Source organism: Podarcis muralis, chromosome 16 (assembly GCF_964188315.1).
Source record: "Podarcis muralis chromosome 16, rPodMur119.hap1.1, whole genome shotgun sequence".
Classification (NCBI taxonomy): domain Eukaryota; kingdom Metazoa; phylum Chordata; class Lepidosauria; order Squamata; family Lacertidae; genus Podarcis; species Podarcis muralis.
In genome coordinates this window covers 11,144,210-11,164,351 of record NC_135670.1, presented here as the reverse complement: position 1 = coordinate 11,164,351, position 20,142 = coordinate 11,144,210, and the positions used below count along the sequence as shown (strand labels likewise).

The following is a 20,142-nucleotide window of genomic DNA, read 5'->3' as shown; positions in this document are numbered from 1 at the left end:
ACTCTTTTATGCCGACAAGGGTCCGAGGGTTCTTGTTGTTTTACAAAGCCTGACATCGTGTGCCAATTCCTCTGCCTCCCTCCAAAAAATAAACTAAAATGACCTGTTTCATAGAATTATGCATAACTTGTTTTAGAAGATTGTAAATGTGTGTTTTAAGGGTGAAACAAGCCCTTTAAAAACAACAGCTGCTGTTTTTCATGTTTTCCTTCAGCCTTAAAGCTTTTAGCAATAAATTCATCAACTAACGTTTTATTATATTCATATTATTTATTTTATTTTATTATTCATTTTATTTTATCTTATTTTATTTAAGTAAGTACCACCGGCACATCCTTTTGATGTAATTTTATTTCAATAAAGTACATGCTATAGATTTCAGATCTGTCTTCCAATTCCTTTCCAGTCTATCATTTGTAAGGGGGTTGTGGGAGGGAGAGATTGTTTCTGTGCCCCCACTTGCACCTGAGTTTCAGACCGGGCCCCGGCAGGCTGATATTGTGTCCCACATCTTTTGCCCATTTTATCATAACAAATTTGGCCTGTTCCTCTTTGGTGTCCCATTCCAAGAGCTGATTATACATTTTTGACAATAATTTAGTATTATCTTCTCCTATCACTCTTTGAAATCTTGATGCTTCATGACTAAATCCTTTCATTTTGTCACTTTTAAAAGTTTCATCTAGCTGAAAATATTGAAACCAGTCTGTAACCTTTTCTCTAACTTCTTCAAACTCCTTTAATTTTTATAATATTCTGCTGTTAGGCCACGGGGTCCTGGTGATTTTCCTATCTTTGCTTGTTTAATTGCGTCCCAAACCTGCAGAGCTTACCTTCTCGGCTTCCTTGGGCTGTTTTTCTGTTCTCAAAGGGAATGCTGAAGTCTGCCATTAGGATTTCCTTGCCTTAGGATGCGTGTAGGTTTAGGGCTAGGTTTACGGTTAGAGTTAGATTAGTGTGGATTAGGGACTGGATAAAACTGGAAAAGGAAGAAGCATTAGATTTGGACGGTCACGATACCAGATTTGGATGGCATGCATACTTACGCTATAGGAAAGGGGAAGTGCACAAAGGATTTTACAATCATATACGCAGGAGATCACTAATGAGAGTGTGGGAGAGATAGAAGGATCTAATAGAAGAAAAAACACCCTGGTGGTTATCTCCAATTGACGCTTTGTTACTCAAACCGCTTGGCAAAAAGGGGAATTGGTCTAGATATAGAGATTTGCTGAAGGATGGAAGAATGAGAAAACCCCAACGAAAGACCAGTGGCAAGAAAAATGGATGCGCTATGCAGATTTGGCTAAATTGACGTACAAACTTCATGATAAGGACAACTGTTACTTCAAGGAAGAATGGAAACTTTTTACAAACTAAAAAACAAAAAACAAAATGAATTGGACTCCTTGACAGGTTTTGAATAAACATCCACAAATTTATTAGTAGAAGATATGACAGATAAGCCAATGATATGTACAATTTTTAACATGTAGAGAATAACATGTGCGGAGAAATCAGAGAGAGGAGCTGAGGGAAGTCCGGGGGGGGGGGGAGGGATTGAAGGGGGGTGGGGAAAAATGGGAGAGAAATAATGTATGTGATTAAATGGATTGATAATTTGGTATGTTGAAATTGTTTAATAATATTTTTTTAAAAAATAAGGTTGAGGTTTAGAGTTAGATTCAAGTTTAACTTCAAAGTTAGGATTTCAGTTAGGGCTAGGGCTAAATTTAGGGTGGGGTTTGGGGTTTGGGTTGGGGTGCTGGCATCTGGGGGGGGGGAGACCTGGCCTCCCCTTGTTCCTAGCAGCCAGGCACCCTCCGACCTCCCCTTGCAAGGTTCTGCTGGTCTCCCGTTATGTGCAGTATAAGATATTATTATGATAAGAGAGAACATCAGAGCAACATAAAACAATAACATTGCGGGTCAAAGAGGATGGATCAGAGACAAGTACAAGAGCTGCTGACCAAAATGACGGAGGCACAATCTAGTGTTACTGTCTGCATCTCGAATAAATCCTTCGGTTTTCTCTGTAAACGCGGCTTTTCTATCGAGTACGGTCTTCGTTGAAGAAATCCTTCAGTTTTCACTTTTTAAAAGCTGTTGTTCTAACGAATCCAGTCGTGGCTGACTTACCGGATACCCAGCTTCCGTTTCGAGTTTTCAACAGCAGCTGTTTTGAATTGTTTTGGAAGGTGCGCATTTGAGAAACTCAGCTGAAAGGGGACTGAACTGGATTCCTGCCGCCTCCTTGGCCGTGCGAGGGCTCCTGCGAGACGAAGGGGAGCAGCGCCAGGTTCCTGCAATGCTGAAAGGAGAGAGAAAAGATCACATTTAGTTAAGCGGGTCTGTGGTTGGGGAGGGACGTTTTCTGGGACTTCCCAACGGTTTTAGGTGCTTCTTTATGCTTCTTTAGGTGTTGTTTATGCTGTACTTTTGTACTGTTTTATTGTTGTTAGCCGCCCTGAGCCCGGCTTCGGCTGGGGAGGGCGGGATATAAATAAAATTTATTATTATTATTATTATTATTATTATTATTATTATTATTATTATTCCATCTGTCTTTTGGTGCCAGCAATATTTCCCCCCAGAGGACAAAGCAGCGCCATTCCTGGAGACCCTGCAACCCCAGGCCGATGTGGGGGGTGGAAAGGTCATGAGTTCGGCATACTATCTGCCCACATCACAAGCTCCCAAGTGGGGGGGGGGAGCTGCGCTGGGGGGGGATGAACATCTGGCAAACGCCGTTTACCTTCCCGCCGGAGCGGTACCTATTTATCTACTTGCACTTTGACGTGCTTTTGGATTCGAACCGCCAACCTTCTGATCGGCAAGTCCTAGGCTCTGTGGTTTAGACCACAGTGCCACCCGCACCCCAGTACACGGGTATATTTGTCTAAAAAGCCTGGGACACAATTTCCTCGACCGTCTAGCAGCTATGGCAGCTCATTTACCAGAAGCCACGTATTTAGCACTAACTCTGGAAGTGTAGGCTTGATTCTGACCCAACTCAGCCTGATGTACACATTTTGCTCTAGGAGGCTTAGTTTGGTCACAATTGAGTCTCCACTTCCAGAGTTAATGTGAAATGCATTCCTTCTGGTAAAAGAGCCACTGTAGCAGCTAGAGGGCTGTGAAAATGGGCGGCCCAGGCTTCTTAGACTTGCCTGCGCATGTACTATCTGAAACCAAAGGGGTGCCTTGGTTTCCAGACGTGAAATCCCCTGGCATTATATTCAGCACTCTTTCTTAGGGTGTGGTTATTTCAGAGAAGAAGCCAGGCCAAAAAGGGATGCTTAGCAGAGAAGTATCTTTATTGCCAAAGAACAGTTGAGAACAGGAGCAGGAGTCACTTCCTCAGTTGGGCACATGGCCATCTATAGTGGAAAGGGCAGCATATCGGCATTGTGGACATCACAGTCAGGACTCAACCTCTTTCCCTGAGTGCATTTGCTGGCAAAGGACTTTTGCAGAGCTGGCCGTCTTTTTTTATAATATATTTTTATTTGGTTTTCAACAAACATAAGATAAATGATAAAGCGAAAGCAAAAAAGAAAAAGTATTTACACAAAAACAATATCAAATCTGTAAAATGGGATTCTCTGATGCCCGGACTTCCCTCCACAGCCTCCCTGGGTCCCATCAATTTTCAGCTGCATATCATTAGTACTCCAAAATTTCTTTTCCTAAATTATTTATACAATCTCTAAAACTACAAGAGTTCTTAAAATCCTGCCAATGTTTCAATCTGCTTACAATACTTTTGTAAATACATAATGAACATTTTCCATTCTGCTTCAAATATCTTGTCATCTTGACTTCTGAGCTTCTGCGTTGATTATGCCATTTCAGGATCGTCCATTAACTTGGTCTGCCAGTCTTCTTTGGCAGAGTATACATTTTTGACAATAATTTAGTATTGTCTTCTCATAGCTCTCTTTGAAATCTTGATGCTTCATGACTAAATCCTTTCTTTTTGTCACTTTTAAAAGTTTTATTTAGTTGAAAATATTGTAACCAGTCTACAACCTTTTCTCTAAATCCTTCAAACTCCTTTAATTTTTATAATATTCTGCTGTTAGGCCACGGGGTCCTGGTGATTTTCTTATATTTCCTTGTTTAATTGCGTCCAAAACCTGCAGAGCTTATCTTCTTGGCTTCCTTGGGCTGTTTTTCTGTTCTCAAAGGGAATGCTGAAGTCTGCCATTAGGATTTCCTTGCCTTAGAATGCGTGTAGGTTTAGGTTTAGGGTTAGGTATAGCGTTAGATAAACTTTATTCTGAGGAGTACAGTTTGTTCTAGAGCTAAATCTAGAGTTATTGTGGGGTTTAGGGTGAGAGTGGGGGTTGGCGTAAGGGTTAGTGTTAGGGTTAGGGTTGGGGGTAGAGTTAGGGTTCGGGATAGGGTTAGTGTTGGGGCTTGGGCTTGGGCTAAGGCTTGAGCTAAAGCTTGGGCTAAGGCTTGGGCTAAGGCTTGGACTAAGGCTTGGGCTAAGGCTTGGGTTAAGGCTTGAGCTAAAGCTTGGGTTAAGGCTTGGGCTAAGGCTTGGGCTAAGGCTTGGGCTAAGGCTTGGGCTAAGGCTTGGGTTAAGGCTTGGGCTAAGGCTTGGGTTAAGGCTTGGGTTACGGCTTGGGTTAAGGCTTGGGTTAAGGGTTGGGTTAAGGCTTGGGTTAAGGCTTGGGCTAAGGCTTGGGTTAAGGCTTGGGCTAAGGCTTGGGCTAAAGCTTGGACTAAGGCTTGGGCTAAAGCTTGGACTAAGGCTTGGGCTAAGGCTTGGGCTAAGGCTTGGGTTAAGGCTTGGGTTAAGGCTTGGGTTAAGGCTTGGGCTAAAGCTTGGACTAAGGCTTGGGCTAAGGCTTGGGCTAAGGCTTGGGTTAAGGCTTGGGCTAAGGCTTGGACTAAGGCTTGGGTTAAGGCTTGGGTTAAGGCTTGGGTTAAGGCTTGGGCTAAGGCTTGGGTTAAGGCTTGGGCTAAGGCTTGGGTTAAGGCTTGGGCTAAGGCTTGGGCTAAGGCTTGGGTTAAGGCTTGGGCTAAAGCTTGGACTAAGGCTTGGGCTAAGGCTTGGGCTAAGGCTTGGGTTAAGGCTTGGGTTAAGGCTTGGGTTAAGGCTTGAGCTAAAGCTTGGACTAAGGCTTGGGCTAAGGCTTGGGCTAAGGCTTGGGTTAAGGCTTGGGCTAAGGCTTGGGCTAAGGCTTGGGCTAAGGCTTGGGTTAAGGCTTGGGTTAAGGCTTGGGCTAAGGCTTGGACTAAGGCTTGGGCTAAGGCTTGGGCTAAGGCTTGGGCTAAGGCTTGGGTTAAGGCTTGGGCTAAGGCTTGGACTAAGGCTTGGGTTAAGGCTTGGACTAAGGCTTGGGCTAAGGCTTGGGCTAAGGCTTGGGCTAAGGCTTGGGTTAAGGCTCGGGCTAAGGCTTGGGTTAAGGCTCGGGCTTGGGCTAAGGCTTGGGCTAGGTCTAGAACTAAGTTTAGGGTTAGGATGGCGGTTGGTGTGAGGGTTGGGGTTGGCGTGCTGGCATCTGGAAGGGAGACGTTGCCACCCCTTGTTCCTAGCAGCAAGGCATCCTCCGACTTCCCATTGCAAGGTTCTGCAGGCATCCCAATACGTGGTGTATCAGATAGTATAATAAGAGAGAACAACAGAACAACATAAAACAATAACATTGTGGGTCAAAGAGGATGGATCAGAAACAAGTACAAGAGCCGCTGACCAAAATGGTGGAGGCAGAATATGGTGTTGCTGTCTGCGTCTCGACTAAATTCTTCGGTTTTCACTGTAAACGCGGCTTTTCTATCGACTACGGTCTCCGTTGAAGAAATCGTTCAGTTTTCACTTTAAAAATGTGGTTGTTGTAATATTTATTGTCTCCGTTGAAGAAATCGTTCAGTTTTCCCTTTAAAATGTGGTTGTTGTAATATTTATGGTCTCTGTTGAAGAAATCGTTCAGTTTTCACTTTAACTATGTGAGTTTTGTAATATTTACGGTCTCCGTTGAAGAAATCGTTCAGTTTTCACTTTAACTATGTGGTTTTTGTAATATTTACGCTCTCCGTTGAAGAAATCGTTCAGTTTTCACTTTAAAAATGTGGTTGTTGTAATATTTACGGTCTCCGTTGAATAAATCCTTCAGTTTCCACCCCGTTGAAGAAATCCTTCCGTTTCCAATTTTTAAAGGCAGTTGTTCTAACAAGTCTGGTCGTGGTTGAATCTCCAGAAACCCGGTCTCCTTTGAAAAAATCCTTCCGTTTTCACCAACTAAGTTTGTTAGTGGTATGAGCTTTCTTGTGCATGCAGACTTCTTCAGATACACTGAAACAGAAGTCACCGGACCCTTCTATATATAGTGAGAGGATGGGGCGGAGTATTACTCAGAAGGGTGGTGGGAATGGATGATTGGCTGTTTAGAAGGGGAGGTGCTGGTTCTAATCTCTGTGGCTTCCTGTGCCAATTCCTCTGCCGCCCTCCAAAAAATAAACTAAAATGACCTGTTCCATAGAATAATGTATTTATTCTATTCCATTGCATTCCATTCTATTCCATTCCTATTTAATTTTATTCTATTCTATTTGGCTCTATTTTATTCTGTTTTGTTCTCTTTTATTCTATTCTCTTTTAATCTATTCTATTATATTTTGTTCTCTTTTATTCTATTCTATTTGGTTGTATTTCATTCTATTTGGTTCTCTTTTATTGTATTCTGATTAATTTTAATTAATTCTATTATATTCTATTATTTAATTTAAGTTAATTCTATTTTATTGTATTTTGTTCACTTCTATTCTATTCGATTTTGTTCTCTTTTATTCAGCCTATTTTATTCTATTTTGTTCACTTCTATTCTATTCTATTCTATTTTGTTCTCTTTTATTCTATTCTATTTAATTTTTATCTATTCTGTTCTATTATCGATTATCGATTATCGATTCTGTTCTATTTTGTTCTCTTCTGTTCTGCTTGTTCTATTCTATTTTGTTCTCTTCTATTCAGTCTATTTTATTCTATTTTGTTCTCTTCTATTCAGTCTATTTTATTCTATTTTGTTCTCTTCTATTCAGTCTATTTTATTCTATTTTGTTCTCTTTTATTCAGCCTATTTTATTCTATTTTGTTCTCTTTTATTCAGCCTATTTTATTCTATTTTGTTCACTTCTATTCTATTCTATTCTATTTTGTTCTATTCAGTCTATTTTATTCTATTTTGTTCACTTTTATTCTATTCTATTTCTTTCTCTTCAATTCAGTCTATTGTATTCTATTTTATTCTCTTCTCTTCTATTTTGTTCTCTTTTATTCTATTCTATTTAATTTTTGTCTATTCTGTTCTATTATCGATTATTGATTATTGATTATCGATTCTGTTCTATTTTGTTCTATTTTGTTCTCTTCTGTTCTGCTTGTTCTATTCTATTTTGTTCTCTTCTATTCAGTCTATTTTATTCTATTTTGTTCTCTTCTATTCAGTCTATTTTATTCTATTTTGTTCTCTTCTATTCAGTCTATTTTATTCTATTTTGTTCACTTCTATTCTATTCTATTTTGTTCTATTCAGTCTATTTTATTCTAATTTGTTCACTTTTATTCTATTCTATTTTGTTCTCTTCTATTCAGTCTATTTTATTCTAATTTGTTCACTTTTATTCTATTCTATTTTGTTCTCTTCTATTCAGTCTATTTTATTCTATTTTGTTCACTTTTATTCTATTTAATTTTAATCTATTCAATTCTACTCTATTCTGTTCTGTTCTTTATTTTAATTCTATTCAATTCTATTTTGTCCTATAATTTAATTTAATTTAATTTAATTTAATTCTATTCTATTCTATTCCTATCCAATTTTATCCTATCCTATAATTTAATTTAATTTCATTCTATTCTATTCCATTCTATTTTATGTTATTCTCTTCTCTTTTATTGTATTCTATTTAATTTTAATCTATTCTATCCTATTCTCTTTTATTTTATTCTAATTTTATTCTGTTATATTTTACTTGATTCTATTATTCTATTTAATTTAATTTAAATTCTATTCTATTCTATTCTATTTAATCTAAATTCTATTCTATTCTATTAAATTTTAATCTATTCTATTTTATCCTATCCTATCCCTTATTATAATATTTTATTCTATTTCATTCTATTTCATTCTATTCTATTCTATTCTATTCTATTCTATAATTTACCTGTAATTCTATTCTATTCTATTCTATTCTATTCTATTCTATTCTATTCTATTCTATTCTGTTCTGTTCTATTCTATTATTTTGTTCACTTTTATTCTCTTCTCTTCTATTTTGTTCTATTTTATCTAATTCTATTCGGTTCTGTTTTATTCTATTTTGTTATCATTTGTTCTATTCTATTCAATTTAATTTTAATCTATTCTATTTTGTTCTCTTCTCTTCTATTCAGTTCTATTTTATTCTATTTTGTTAACTTTTATTCTATTCTATTCTATTTTGTTCTCTTTTATTCTATTCTATTCAATTTTAATATATTTTATTTTATTCTATTTGGTTCTATTTTATTCTATTTTATCTTTTGTTCTATACTATTCTATTGAATTTAATCTGTTCTATTCTATTTTATCCTATTCTATTCTATTCTATTCTACTCTATTCTATTCTGTTCTTTAATTTAATTTAATTCTATTCTATTCAATTTTATTCTATCCCATTCTAGTCTATTTTTTATTTTATTCTATTCTATTTAATTTTAATCTATTCTATTCTATTCTATCCTATCCTATTCTCTTTTATTTTATTCTAATTTTAATCTGTTTTATTTTACTTTATTCTATTAGTCTATTTAATTTAAATTAAATTCTATTCTAATTTTAATCTATTCTATTCTATTTTGTTCACTTTTATTCTATTCTATTCTATTTCATTCTATTCTATTCTGTTCTGTTCTGTTCTGTTCTGTTCTGTTCTATTCTATTATTTACCGGTAATTTAATTTAATTTAATTCTATTCTATTCTATTCCATTCCATTCTAATATATGTTATTCTCTTCTCTTCTCTTCTATTTAATTTTAATCTGTTCTATTCTGTTTTATTCTATTCTATTTGGTTCTATTTCATTCTCTTCTCTTCTATTTTGTTCTCTTCTCTTCTATTTAATTTTAATCTATTCAATTCAATTCTATTATTTAATTTAATTTAATTTAATTTAATTTAATTCTATTCCATTCCATTTTATGTTATTTTATTCTCTTTTATCCTATCCTATCCTATCCTATCCTATCCTATCCTATCCTATCCTATCGCATCCCATCCCTATTCTATTGTATTGTATTCTATTTGGTTCTATTTTATTCCATTTTGTTCTATTCTACTCTATTCTATTCTATTTTAATCTATTCTATTCTATTTTGCTCTCTTTTATTCTATTTAATTTTAATCTATTCTATTCAGTTCTATTCTATTCTATTCTGTTAATTATTCTACTCTATTCTATTTTAATCTATTTTATTTTGTTCTCTTTTATTCTATTCTATTCAATTTTAATCTATTCTATTGTATTCTATTCTAGTCTATTTGGTTCTATTTTATTCTCTTCTTTTCTTTTCTTTTCTTTTGTTCTATTTTGTTCTTTTTTCTATTCTATTTAATTTTAATCTATTCTGTTCTATTCTATTCTATCATATTATATTCTATTCTATTTTATCCTATTCTATTCTATTCAATTCTATCCTATCCTATCCTATCCTATTCTATTATTATTTAATTTAATTTAATTTAATTCTATTCTATGTTATTCTTATCTCTTTTATTCTATTCTATTTAATTTTAATCTATTCTATCCTATCCTATCCTATCCTATCCTATTCTCTTTTATTTTATTCTAATTTTAATCTGTTTTATTTTACTTTATTCTATTATTCTATTTAATTTAATTTAATTTAATTCTATTCTATTCCATTCTATTTTATGTTACTCTATTCTATTTAATTTTAATCTATTCTATTTTATCTTATCTTATTCTATTCTATTCCTAATCTATTTTGTTATATTTTATTCTCTTCTCTTCTATTGTATTTAATTTTAATCTATTCTATTCTATTTTATCCTATTTTAGCCTATCCTATTCTTTTATTCTCTTTTATTCTACTATAATTTTATTCTATTCTATTATTTAATCTAATCTAATTTAATTCTATTCTAATTTGTACTATTCTCTTTTATTCTATTCTATTTAATTTTAAGCTATTCTATTCTATCCTATTATTTGATTTGATTTGATTTAATATAATTCTATTCTATTCTATTCTATTCTATCCTACTCTATTCTATCCTACTCTATTCTAGTTTATTCAATTATTCTATTCTATTCTGTTCTGTTCTTTTCTATTTTGTTCTATTCTGCTTGATTTTAATCTATTCTATTCTATTTAATTTTAGTCTATTCTATTTTATATTCTATTCTATTTTGTTCTATTTTATTCTATTATAATTTTAATCTATTCTATTACTTAATTTTATTTTATTTTAATTCTATTATATTTTATGTTATTCTATTCAGTTTAATTCTATCCTACTATCCTACCCTATCCTGTTCTATTCTATTTTGTTCTCTTTTGTTCTATTATTAATTTTAATCTATTATTCTGTTCTATTCTATTTAATTTTAATCTATTCTGTTCTGTTCTATTTTTTTATTCTCTTTTATTCCATTCTATTTAATTTTAATCTATTTTATTTTATTCTATTATTCTATTTAATTTAATTTAATGTAATTCAATTTAAATTCTGTTCTATTCTCTTTTAGTTTATTGAATTATTCTATTCTATTCTTTTCTATATTGTTGTATTTTGTTCTCTTTTGTTCTCTTTTATTCTATTCTATTTAATAGCCTGGGACTATTGGGAAAGAAGGAATTGGCAACAGCAATCAGAACAGAATCTTACTATTGACTGATATGTGCAGCGCACAACCTTGTTATTACCAACACACTCTTTCGACAGAAAAATAAATTAAAAACTTCATGGAGGCACCCTTGATCAAACCACTGGCACCTCTTGGACTATGTTAATGTCCGTGCTAAAGATGGCCGTGACGTGCTTCTTACCAGAGCTATGACGACTGCTGGACAGATCACAGACTAACACGCTCCATGATGGCTATCAAGATTATACCTCAACGCAGGCTTCAAGGAAGGAAACCAAGGCGCAAAATGAACACACAAGCCCTTCAAGATCCCATTAAGTGGGATTGCTTCCAAATGACCCTAAAGGAGCATCTGCCTTCAGAATTCCCTGATAAAGGAGCACTGGACCAAGCTAAAAACATCCATTATTGCAGCCTGTGAACAAACTATTGGATACCAAACCAAGAAACACCAGGACTGTTTTGATGAGAAAGACGGAGGGATTGAATGCATGATTGACAAGAAAAGGAAGGCCTTTCAGATCTGGCAAAGAGACAGAAACTGTGCCACTAAGAAAAAACCCTATGCCAACACTAAGGCTGAGGTTCAAAGAAGAATCAGAGAACTAAAAAACACCTGGTGGATAAAAAAAAGTTCAAGAGATCCAGCATTTAGCTGACACTCATGATAGACCGAGTTTCTTTAAAGCCACAAAGACCATCTATGGGCCAATAAATCATGGCATATGCCCCCTAGGCTCAGCAGACGGTGCCACACTTCTAAAAGATAATACAGTGGTACCTCGGGTTACAGACACTTCAGGTTACAGACTCCGCTAACCCAGAAATAGTACCTCGGGTTAAGAACTTTGCTGCGGAGGCAGCAGGAGGTTCATTAGCTAAAGTGGTACCTCACGTTGAGAACAGTTTCAGGTTAAGAACAGACCTCTGGAATGAATTAAGTTCTGAACCCAAGGTACCACTGTGATAATAATAATAATAATAATAATAATAATAATAATAATAATAATTCATTTATACCCTGCCCATCTAGCTGGGTTTCCCCAGCCACTCTGAGTGGCTTCTAACAAAATATTAAAATACAGCAGTCCATCAAGCATTAAAAGCTTCCCTAAGCAGGGCTGCCTTCAGATGCCTTCTAAAAGTCTGATAGTTGTTCTCTTCGACATCTGGTGGGAGGGCATTCCACAGGACGCTGCTACTACTGAGAAGACCCTCTGCCTGGTTCCCTGTAACTTGGCTTCTCGCAGTGAGGGAACTGCCAGAAGGCCCTCGGCGCTGGACCTCAGTGTCTGGGCAGAATAATGGGGGTAGAGATGCTCCTTCAGGTATACTGGACCGATGTCGTTTAGAGCTTTAAAGGTCAGTACCAACACTTTGAATTGTGCTTGGAAACATACTGGGAGCCAATGTAGGTCTTTCAAGACTAGTGTTATGTGGTCTCGGCGGCCACTCCCAGTCACCAGTCTAGCTGCCGCATTCTGGATTAGTTGTAGTTTCTGGGTCACCTTCAAAGGTAGCTCCACGTAGAGCGCATTGCAGTAGTCCAAGTGGGAGATAACCAGAGCATGCACCACTCTGGTGAGACAGTCTGCGGGCAGGTAGGGTCTCAGCCTGTGTACCAGGTGGAGCTGGTAAACAGCTGCCCTGGACACAGAATTGACCTGTGCCTCCATGGACAGCTGTGAGTCCAAAATGACTCCCAGGCTGTGCACCTGGTCCTTCAGGGGCACAGTTACCCCATTCAGGACCAAGGAGTCCTCCACAACTGCCCACCTCCTGTCCCCCCAAAACAGTACTTCTGTCTTGTCAGGATTCAACCTCAATAGATAAAGAAGCTATTGCACTGAGGTGGAAAGAACATTACCAACATCTCCTTAACCGCAACTCCCCCATAGCGGCTGAGGTCCTCTCATAAATTCCACAAAAACAAGTTAGAGATGAGCTTGCAGTATCTCCAAATCTGGGAGAGCTGTGTACAGCTATTAACCAAATGAAAAACAACAAAGCCAGCAGACCTGATGGTATACCTGCCAAAGTCTTCAAAGTGGGTGGGACTGAACTTACACAACAACTTCACAGGCTCATCAAAAAAATATGGGAGAGAGAAGAGATCCCAGCAAACTTTAGGGATGCCAAAATTATCAATCTTTTTAAAACAGGTGACAGAACTGACAGTGGAAACTATCGAGGCATCTCTCTATTAGCTGCGGCGGCAAAATTCTTTCAAGGATCTTAGCAAACCGTCTCTTAACAATATCTGAGGTGTCCCTCCCTGAATCCCAAAATGGTTTTCGACCTTCTCGGGGGACAGGGGACGTGATTTTCACCGCTCAACAGTGGTGCAGAGAGCAAAACCAACCCCTGTATATAGCATTTATTGACCTAAGGCTTTTGACACTGTAAATCATAATGCCCTGTGGACAGTGGCGTAGCGTGGGTTGTCAGCACCCGGGGCAAGGCAAGTAATTTGCGCCCCCTAACCTGTGGATTTGTGCCCCCTAACCCATGGATTTGCCCTAACCCCAGATGTTGCGCCCGGTGCGGCCGGCCCCCCCTGCACCCCCCACGCTACGCCACTGCCTGTGGACTGTCCTTCTGAAAATTGGCTGCCCAGGTAAATTTCTGAACATCATTCGGCTCCTCCATGATCAGATGACAGCAACAATCGCAGATAACAATGGCTCTCAAAGTTAACCATTCCCAGTGAGACCAGGTGTGAAACAGGGTTGTGTTATTGCCCCAACTCTATTCATTATTTTCATTGACATGATTCTACACTTTGTCGAAGGGAAACTCCCCACAACCACTACGAGTGATAACCAAAGAAGAAGAAGAAGAAGAAGAAGAAGAAGAAGAAGAGGAGGAGGAGGAGGAGGAGGAGGAGGAGGAGGAGGAGGAGGAGGAGGAGGAGGAGGAGGAGGAGGAGGAGGAATGCTTAGAGTTAGATCAAGGTTTATGTCTAAAGTTAGGGCTGGGGCTAGGGCTAAGTTTAGGGTAAGGCTTAGGGTTAGAGCACTGGCGGAGCATATGCCCGCGCTGCCCAAGGCGGGCGCGTTCCCGAGGGGCTCGAAGGGTGCCCTCCCGGGCGCGGGATAGCCGCGCGCGCGCGTACCCACCGATCCCTCTTCCTCGCTCTCCCCTGCCTGCCTGCCTGCCTGCCTCCTCCAGCCGGGAGCGCGGGGCAACGGCGCCCTGGACTCCCGCGCCTCCTGCCGGCCGCCAGGGGAAGCGGCTGCGCTGCGCTCCGGCTGGAGGAGGCAGGCAGGCAGGCAGGGGAGAGGACGGGAAGGAGGCAGGCGAGCGGGAAGGGGAGAGGAAGGAACCGGCAAAGCAGCGCAGCAGCTCCCGTCCCCTTTCCCCCGACGGGTCGCGGCAAGCGAGGGAGTCCGAGTCGCGGGCGGGCGGCGCACCGACTGGCACCGCCGCTCAGGGATGGCACCCGGCGCGGTGTGGGGTGGGCCCCCAGCACCCCCTTCCTCCGCCAATGGGTTAGAGGCTCTTGAGAGTCCCGTGGACTGCAAGAAGATCAAACTTCTCCATTCTGAAGGAAATCAGCCCTGAGTGCTCACTGGAAGGACAGATCGTGAAGCTGAGGCTCCAGTACTTTGGCCACCTCATGAAAAGAGAAGACACTCTGGACAAGACCCTGATGTTGGGAAAGATGGAGGGCACAAGGAGAAGGGGACATCAGAGGAGGAGATGGTTGGACAGTGTTCTCGAAGCTACAAACATGAGTCTGACCAATCTGCGGGAGGCAGTGGAAGACAGGAGTGCCTGGCGTGCTCTGGTCCATGGGGTCACGAAGAGTCAGACACAACTAAACAACAAGGTTTATGCTTAAAGTTAGAGCTAGGGCTAAGTTTAGGGCTAGGGTGAGGGTTGGGGTGAGAGGGTGGGGTGGGGGTGTGGGGTGAGGGAGGGTTGGGGTGCTGGCATCCGGGAGGGAAACCTTGCCTCCCCTTGTTCCTAGCAGCCAGGCACCCTCCAACTTCCCATTGCAAGGTTCTGCTGGCCTCCCATTATGTGCTGTATCAGATATTATTATAATAAGAGAGAAGGTCAGAGCAACATAAAACAATAACAGTTCAGGGAAAAGAAGATGTATCAGAGACAAGTAGAAGAGCTGCTTACCAAAACGAAGGAAGGAACAATACAGTGGTACTTCGGGTTACAGACGCTTCAGGTTACTGATGCTTCAGGTTACAGACTCCGCTAATCCAGAAATAGTACCTCGGGTTAAGAACTGTGCTTCAGGATAAGAACAGAAATCGCGCAGCAGCGGCGTGGTGGAGGCAGGAGGCCCCATTAGCTAAAGTGGTGCTTCAGGTTAAGAATAGTTTCAGGTTAAGAATGGACCCCCAGAACGAATTAAGTTCTTAACCCGAGGTACCACTGTACTGTCTGTGTCTCCGTTGAGGAAATCCTTCAGTTTTCACTGTAAAAGGGGCTTTTCTATTGAGCACCGCCTGCGCTGACTCACCGGAAACACAGCTTCCGCTTTGAGTTTTCGGTTTTCAGACGTCACTGTTCTTGTAAATGGTCCGCGTGGAATAACCCCAAGTGTCAACCAAGGGTCACTGTAGCGCTGCTTCAGAAAAATAATAATAATAATTCTTTTCACATCTGCTTCTCCCGGCGCAGAATTTGGATGCATTTGAGCTGTTGGAGAGCACATGGATGCTGCAAAATGTTCACGGCCCCTTTGGAATGAGCACCGTTTCAAATTCCTCAAATTGCACTCTGGCAGCGTTTCTGCTTCTGTTGTCCAGCTAAGCAGCCTCTTGACGCACAGTTTATTCTCCAGAATTGCGGATCCTTCCCACCTTCCCAATTTCTCAGCCATCTACCCGGTTGCTCGACGACCTTTGGTGCACAATCTGCACAAAGCTGCCCATTTGCCCGCTGCGCAACTGTGGGCCTGGAAAGTCCCCAAAGTTCTCCTGTCACAGCTTCCTGTTCTTTCAACATCAGTCTGTGAAAACACAGCTGTGCAAACCAAACATTCATGCTGACATCGACGTTTGAGCATGTGAGCCAAGGCGTGTTTGCAGGAGAAATGTTTCCCATAAAACACTGAAATGCCGCAAAAAGGAATTTATGTAATGCCTGTAGGAAAAAGGGACGCGGGTGATGCTGTGGGTTAAACCACAGAGCCTAGGACTTGCCGATCAGAAGGTCGGCGGTTCGAATCCCCATGATGGGGTGAGCGCCTGTTGTTCGGTCCCAGCTCCTGCCAACCTAGCAGTTCGAAAGCACGTCAAAGTGCAAGTAGATAAATAGGTACCGCTCCGGCGGGAAGGTAAACAGTGTTTCCGTGCGCTGCTCTGGTTGGCCAGAAGGGGCTTAGTCATGCTGGCCACATGACCCGGAAGCTGTACGCCGGCTCCCTCGGCCGATAAAGCGAGATGAGCGCCGCAACCCCAGAGTTGGCCACGACTGGACCTAATGGTCAGGGGTCCCTTTACCTTTACCTTTAATGCCTATAGGAAATCTATCTGGTTTTGCCAGAAAGATTTGAAACTTGGTTGGGGGCTGATCTATAATTTGGGCAAAGGAGTCAGGGGTCCACTAACCTCAGCCAGTCTCTGCCTGCAGTCTTTCTAACAATCAACTAGTGTAGGATACAGCACCTGCCTATATCAGCTTCGTTCTCCTGTCACAGAAGGGAGGAGGAGGATGGGAGCAAAACTAGAATTGTTTGGCTCTGCTTGTCACTGGCTCTGGCGCCACCTACTGTTGAGCTCCCTGCCTTCCACCCTACCAGTCCCCGACAAGCACCAACCAACCACTGAGCGCAGCCTTGCGTTGTCTGTTTCCTCCAGCAAGTCGATGAGATCAGGCTAAAGATTGTGAAGACACCTGGGGACAAGAAGTGAGTTGTGAGTTGAGGTGTGAAGTGTTGGAATGGCATCATCATCATCATTTTTAATTTGTATACCGTCTTTCTAACTTACAATACTCAAGGCAGTTTACAAGCTGAAGAAACAAAAAAAGGTACATCTTCTGTTATGATTAAATGGGCACAAGATGTTGGACACAATATTATGTTTGCTGACTGGGAACAGTTATGGACCACAGGTATGAAGTTTACGGCATGCAATGCCCTAAGAGAGAATATTATGAAGATGATATACAGGTGGTACATGACCCCAGTCAAGCTTGCAAAAATCTATCATTTGCCCGATAATAAATGTTGGAAATGTAAAGAAACTGAAGGTACATTCTTTCACCTTTGGTGGACGTGCCCAAGGATTAAGGCTTTCTGGAAAAGGTATTTAAATATACCTTCTTGAAGAAACCAGAGGCCTTTCTCCTGGGCATAGTCGGCCAATCGGTACAAAAGGTACATCTTATAACAATCTAATGCAATACGAAAGTGTGAGAATAAAACGTAGCTTTAAAATAGGCAACCTACATTAAAAAAGTAACATTCAACAATCATTAGAAAATATAAAATAATAACATCAACATATAAAAATTAAACAGAAATCCACTCAACAGTTATAATAAATAATATCTAAACTATAATCAATAAAACAACGGCAAGTCACATTACATAAAACAATACAATACACATTGAGAAGCAGAGACTAGAGGATAGAGCAAGGCAGGTGGAAGGAGGCCTTGCCTGATGGAGTCTCTCCCCTGGGAGGCTGTCACTAAACATGTCTCAAAGGCTGCGGGAGAGACCCAGAGATGCCTGGGCTACTGTGAAGGATGGGCTTCTCCTGAAGTATGAAGGCTGTGAACTGTATCCAAAGTAGACCCAGATGTAAATATATGTACAATCATCTATATGTTTCCAAATTAATTTTTATTAAATGATTTCTTGTGCTACAAAGTAAACAAATAATAAAAAAGGAAAAGTACATATAGCGCCTCCACATTCATTTCATAGAGTCTTTTTCACAGTTCGTTTACATTCGGTATAGGGCACTATTGTAATGGACATTGTGCAACTGGGGGGAAAGAGAGGGGAGAGAGTGAGAGAGATGGGGATAATGATATTTTCTTCTCTTGCATTGCGTTTGCGAGAGATTGGAGGCCCCAGAGCTTGCTTCGTAGCAGTGTGGTTTGTCTGTAGTGTATAGGTGAGCTGGGCTGGGGGTGGGGAGGACCCTAGGGTCTCCTGTGCCTTGATTTCCCAAAGGAAGCACGACCTGGAGGGGTGCATGGAGCTCGCTGGAATTTTGCTACCACTCGGCAGAGATTGAGGGAGACGCACAACCTTTGTAACAATATTGCAGAGAGATTACAATCACGTTTATGTGCTTTTCGAAGCAACAATACTCTCCCGCAGAGATACTCCAATCCCAGGCTGATGCAGGATATTTTGTACGCAGTCTTTGAGTGTTGTTTAGTCGTTTAGTCATGTCCGACTCTTCGTGACCCCATGGACCAGAGCACGCCAGGCACTCCTGTCTTCCACCGCCTTCCGCAGTTTGGTCAGGCTCATGTTTGTAGCTTCAAGAACACTATCCTACCATCTCGTCCTCTGCCATCCCCTTCTCCTTGTGCCCTCCATCTTTCCCAACATCAGGGTCTTTTCCAGGGAGTCTTCTCTTCTCATGAGGTGGCCAAAGTATTGGAGCCTCAACTTCACGATCTGTCCTTCCAGTGAGCACTCAGGTCTGATTTCCTTAAGAATGGATGCGTTTGATCTTCTTGCAGTCCATGGGACTCTCAAGAGTCTCCTCCAGCACCATAATTCAAAAGCATCAATTCTTTGGCGATCAGCCTTCTTTATGGTCCAGCTCTCACTTCCATACATCACTACTGGGAAAACCATGGCTTTAACTATACGGACCTTTGTTGGTAAGGTGATGTCTCTACTTTTTAAGATGTTGTCTAGATGTGCCATCGCCTTTCTCCCAAGGAGCAGGCGTCTTTTAATTTCGTGACTGCTGTCACCATCTGCAGTGATCATGGAGCCCAAGAAAATAAAATCTCTCACTGCCTCCATTTCTTCCCCTTCTATTTGCCAGGAGGTGATGGGACCAGTGGCCATGATCTTCGTTTTTTTGATGTTGAGCTTCAGACCATATTTTGCACTCTCCTCTTTCACCCTCATTAAAAGGTTCTTTAATTCCTCCTCACTTTCTGCTATCAAGGTTGTGTCATCTGCATATCTGAGGTTGTTGATATTTCTTCCGGCGATCTTAATTCCGGCTTGGGATTCATCCAGCCCAGCCTTTCGCATGATGAATTCTGCATATAAGTTAAATAAGCAGGGGGACAATATACAGCCTTGTCGTACTCCTTTCCCAATTTTGAACCAATCAGTTGTTCCATATCCAGTTCTAACTGTAGCTTCTTGTCCCACATAGAGATTTCTCAGGAGACAGACGAGGTGATCAGGCACTCCCATTTCTTTAAGAACTTGCCATAGTTTGCTGTGGTCGACACAGTCAAAGGCTTTTGCATAGTCAATGAAGCAGAAGTAGATGTCTTTCTGGAACTCTCTAGCTTTCTCCATAATCCAGCGCATGTTTGCAATTTGGTCTTTGGTTCCTCTGCCTCTTCTAAATCCAGCTTGCACTTCTGGGAGTTCTCGGTCCACATACTTCTTGAGACTGCCTTGTAGAATTTTAAGCATAACCTTGCTAGCGTGTGAAATGAGTGCAATTGTGCGGTAGTTGGAGCATTCTTTGGCACTTCCCTTCTTTGGTATTGGGATGTAGACTGATCTTCTCCAGTCCTCTGGCCACTGCTGAGTTTTCCAAATCTGCTGGCATATTGAGTGTAGCACCTTAACAGCATCATCTTTTAAAATTTTAAATAGTTCAGCTGGAATATCATCACATCCACTGGCCTTGTTATTAGCGATATTGTAACAATATTGCAGAGAGATTACAATCACGTTTATGTGTTTTCGAAGCAACAATATTCTCCTGCAGAGATACTCCAATCCCAGGCTGATGCAGGATATTTTGTACGCAGTCTTTGAGTATCGTGCACATTTTTGCAAGCAAATTCTCCCAACAGAATGCACAGAGCTCTGACGACCAAAAACAAGCAAAAAATTTCAATCTATTTTTTGCACCAATAATATTCCCCCCAGAGGGAGGTGCACCGTTCCTGGAGGTACTGCAATACCAGGTCGATGCATGGAGTGGACGGAGCAAGCCCCTATTCCATCTCCCAGCTCCAAAAATCCATTTAATATATAGTCCTCAAATAGAGGACATATCAGATATTAAACTGATAAGAACAGATACTACACTTGATCTTAGCCAAAAGGCCGAGAAGCGAT

General features: G+C 40.3%; 1 long non-coding RNA gene and 1 other non-coding gene across 2 annotated transcripts; both read right to left on the bottom strand.

The window, feature by feature from the left end:
* Positions 1 to 1,413: 1,413 nt before the first annotated feature.
* Positions 1,414 to 15,642, bottom strand: LOC144325898 (uncharacterized). Its single transcript, XR_013391056.1, has 2 exons — positions 15,021 to 15,642; positions 1,414 to 2,311 (listed from the first exon to the last, which is right to left on the bottom strand). It is a non-coding gene; the product is annotated as an uncharacterized LOC144325898 (long non-coding RNA).
* Positions 15,643 to 19,951: 4,309 nt separating this feature from the next.
* LOC114587247 (U2 spliceosomal RNA) lies at positions 19,952 to 20,142 on the bottom strand. The gene has a single exon (XR_003704253.2). It is a non-coding gene; the product is annotated as a U2 spliceosomal RNA (small nuclear RNA).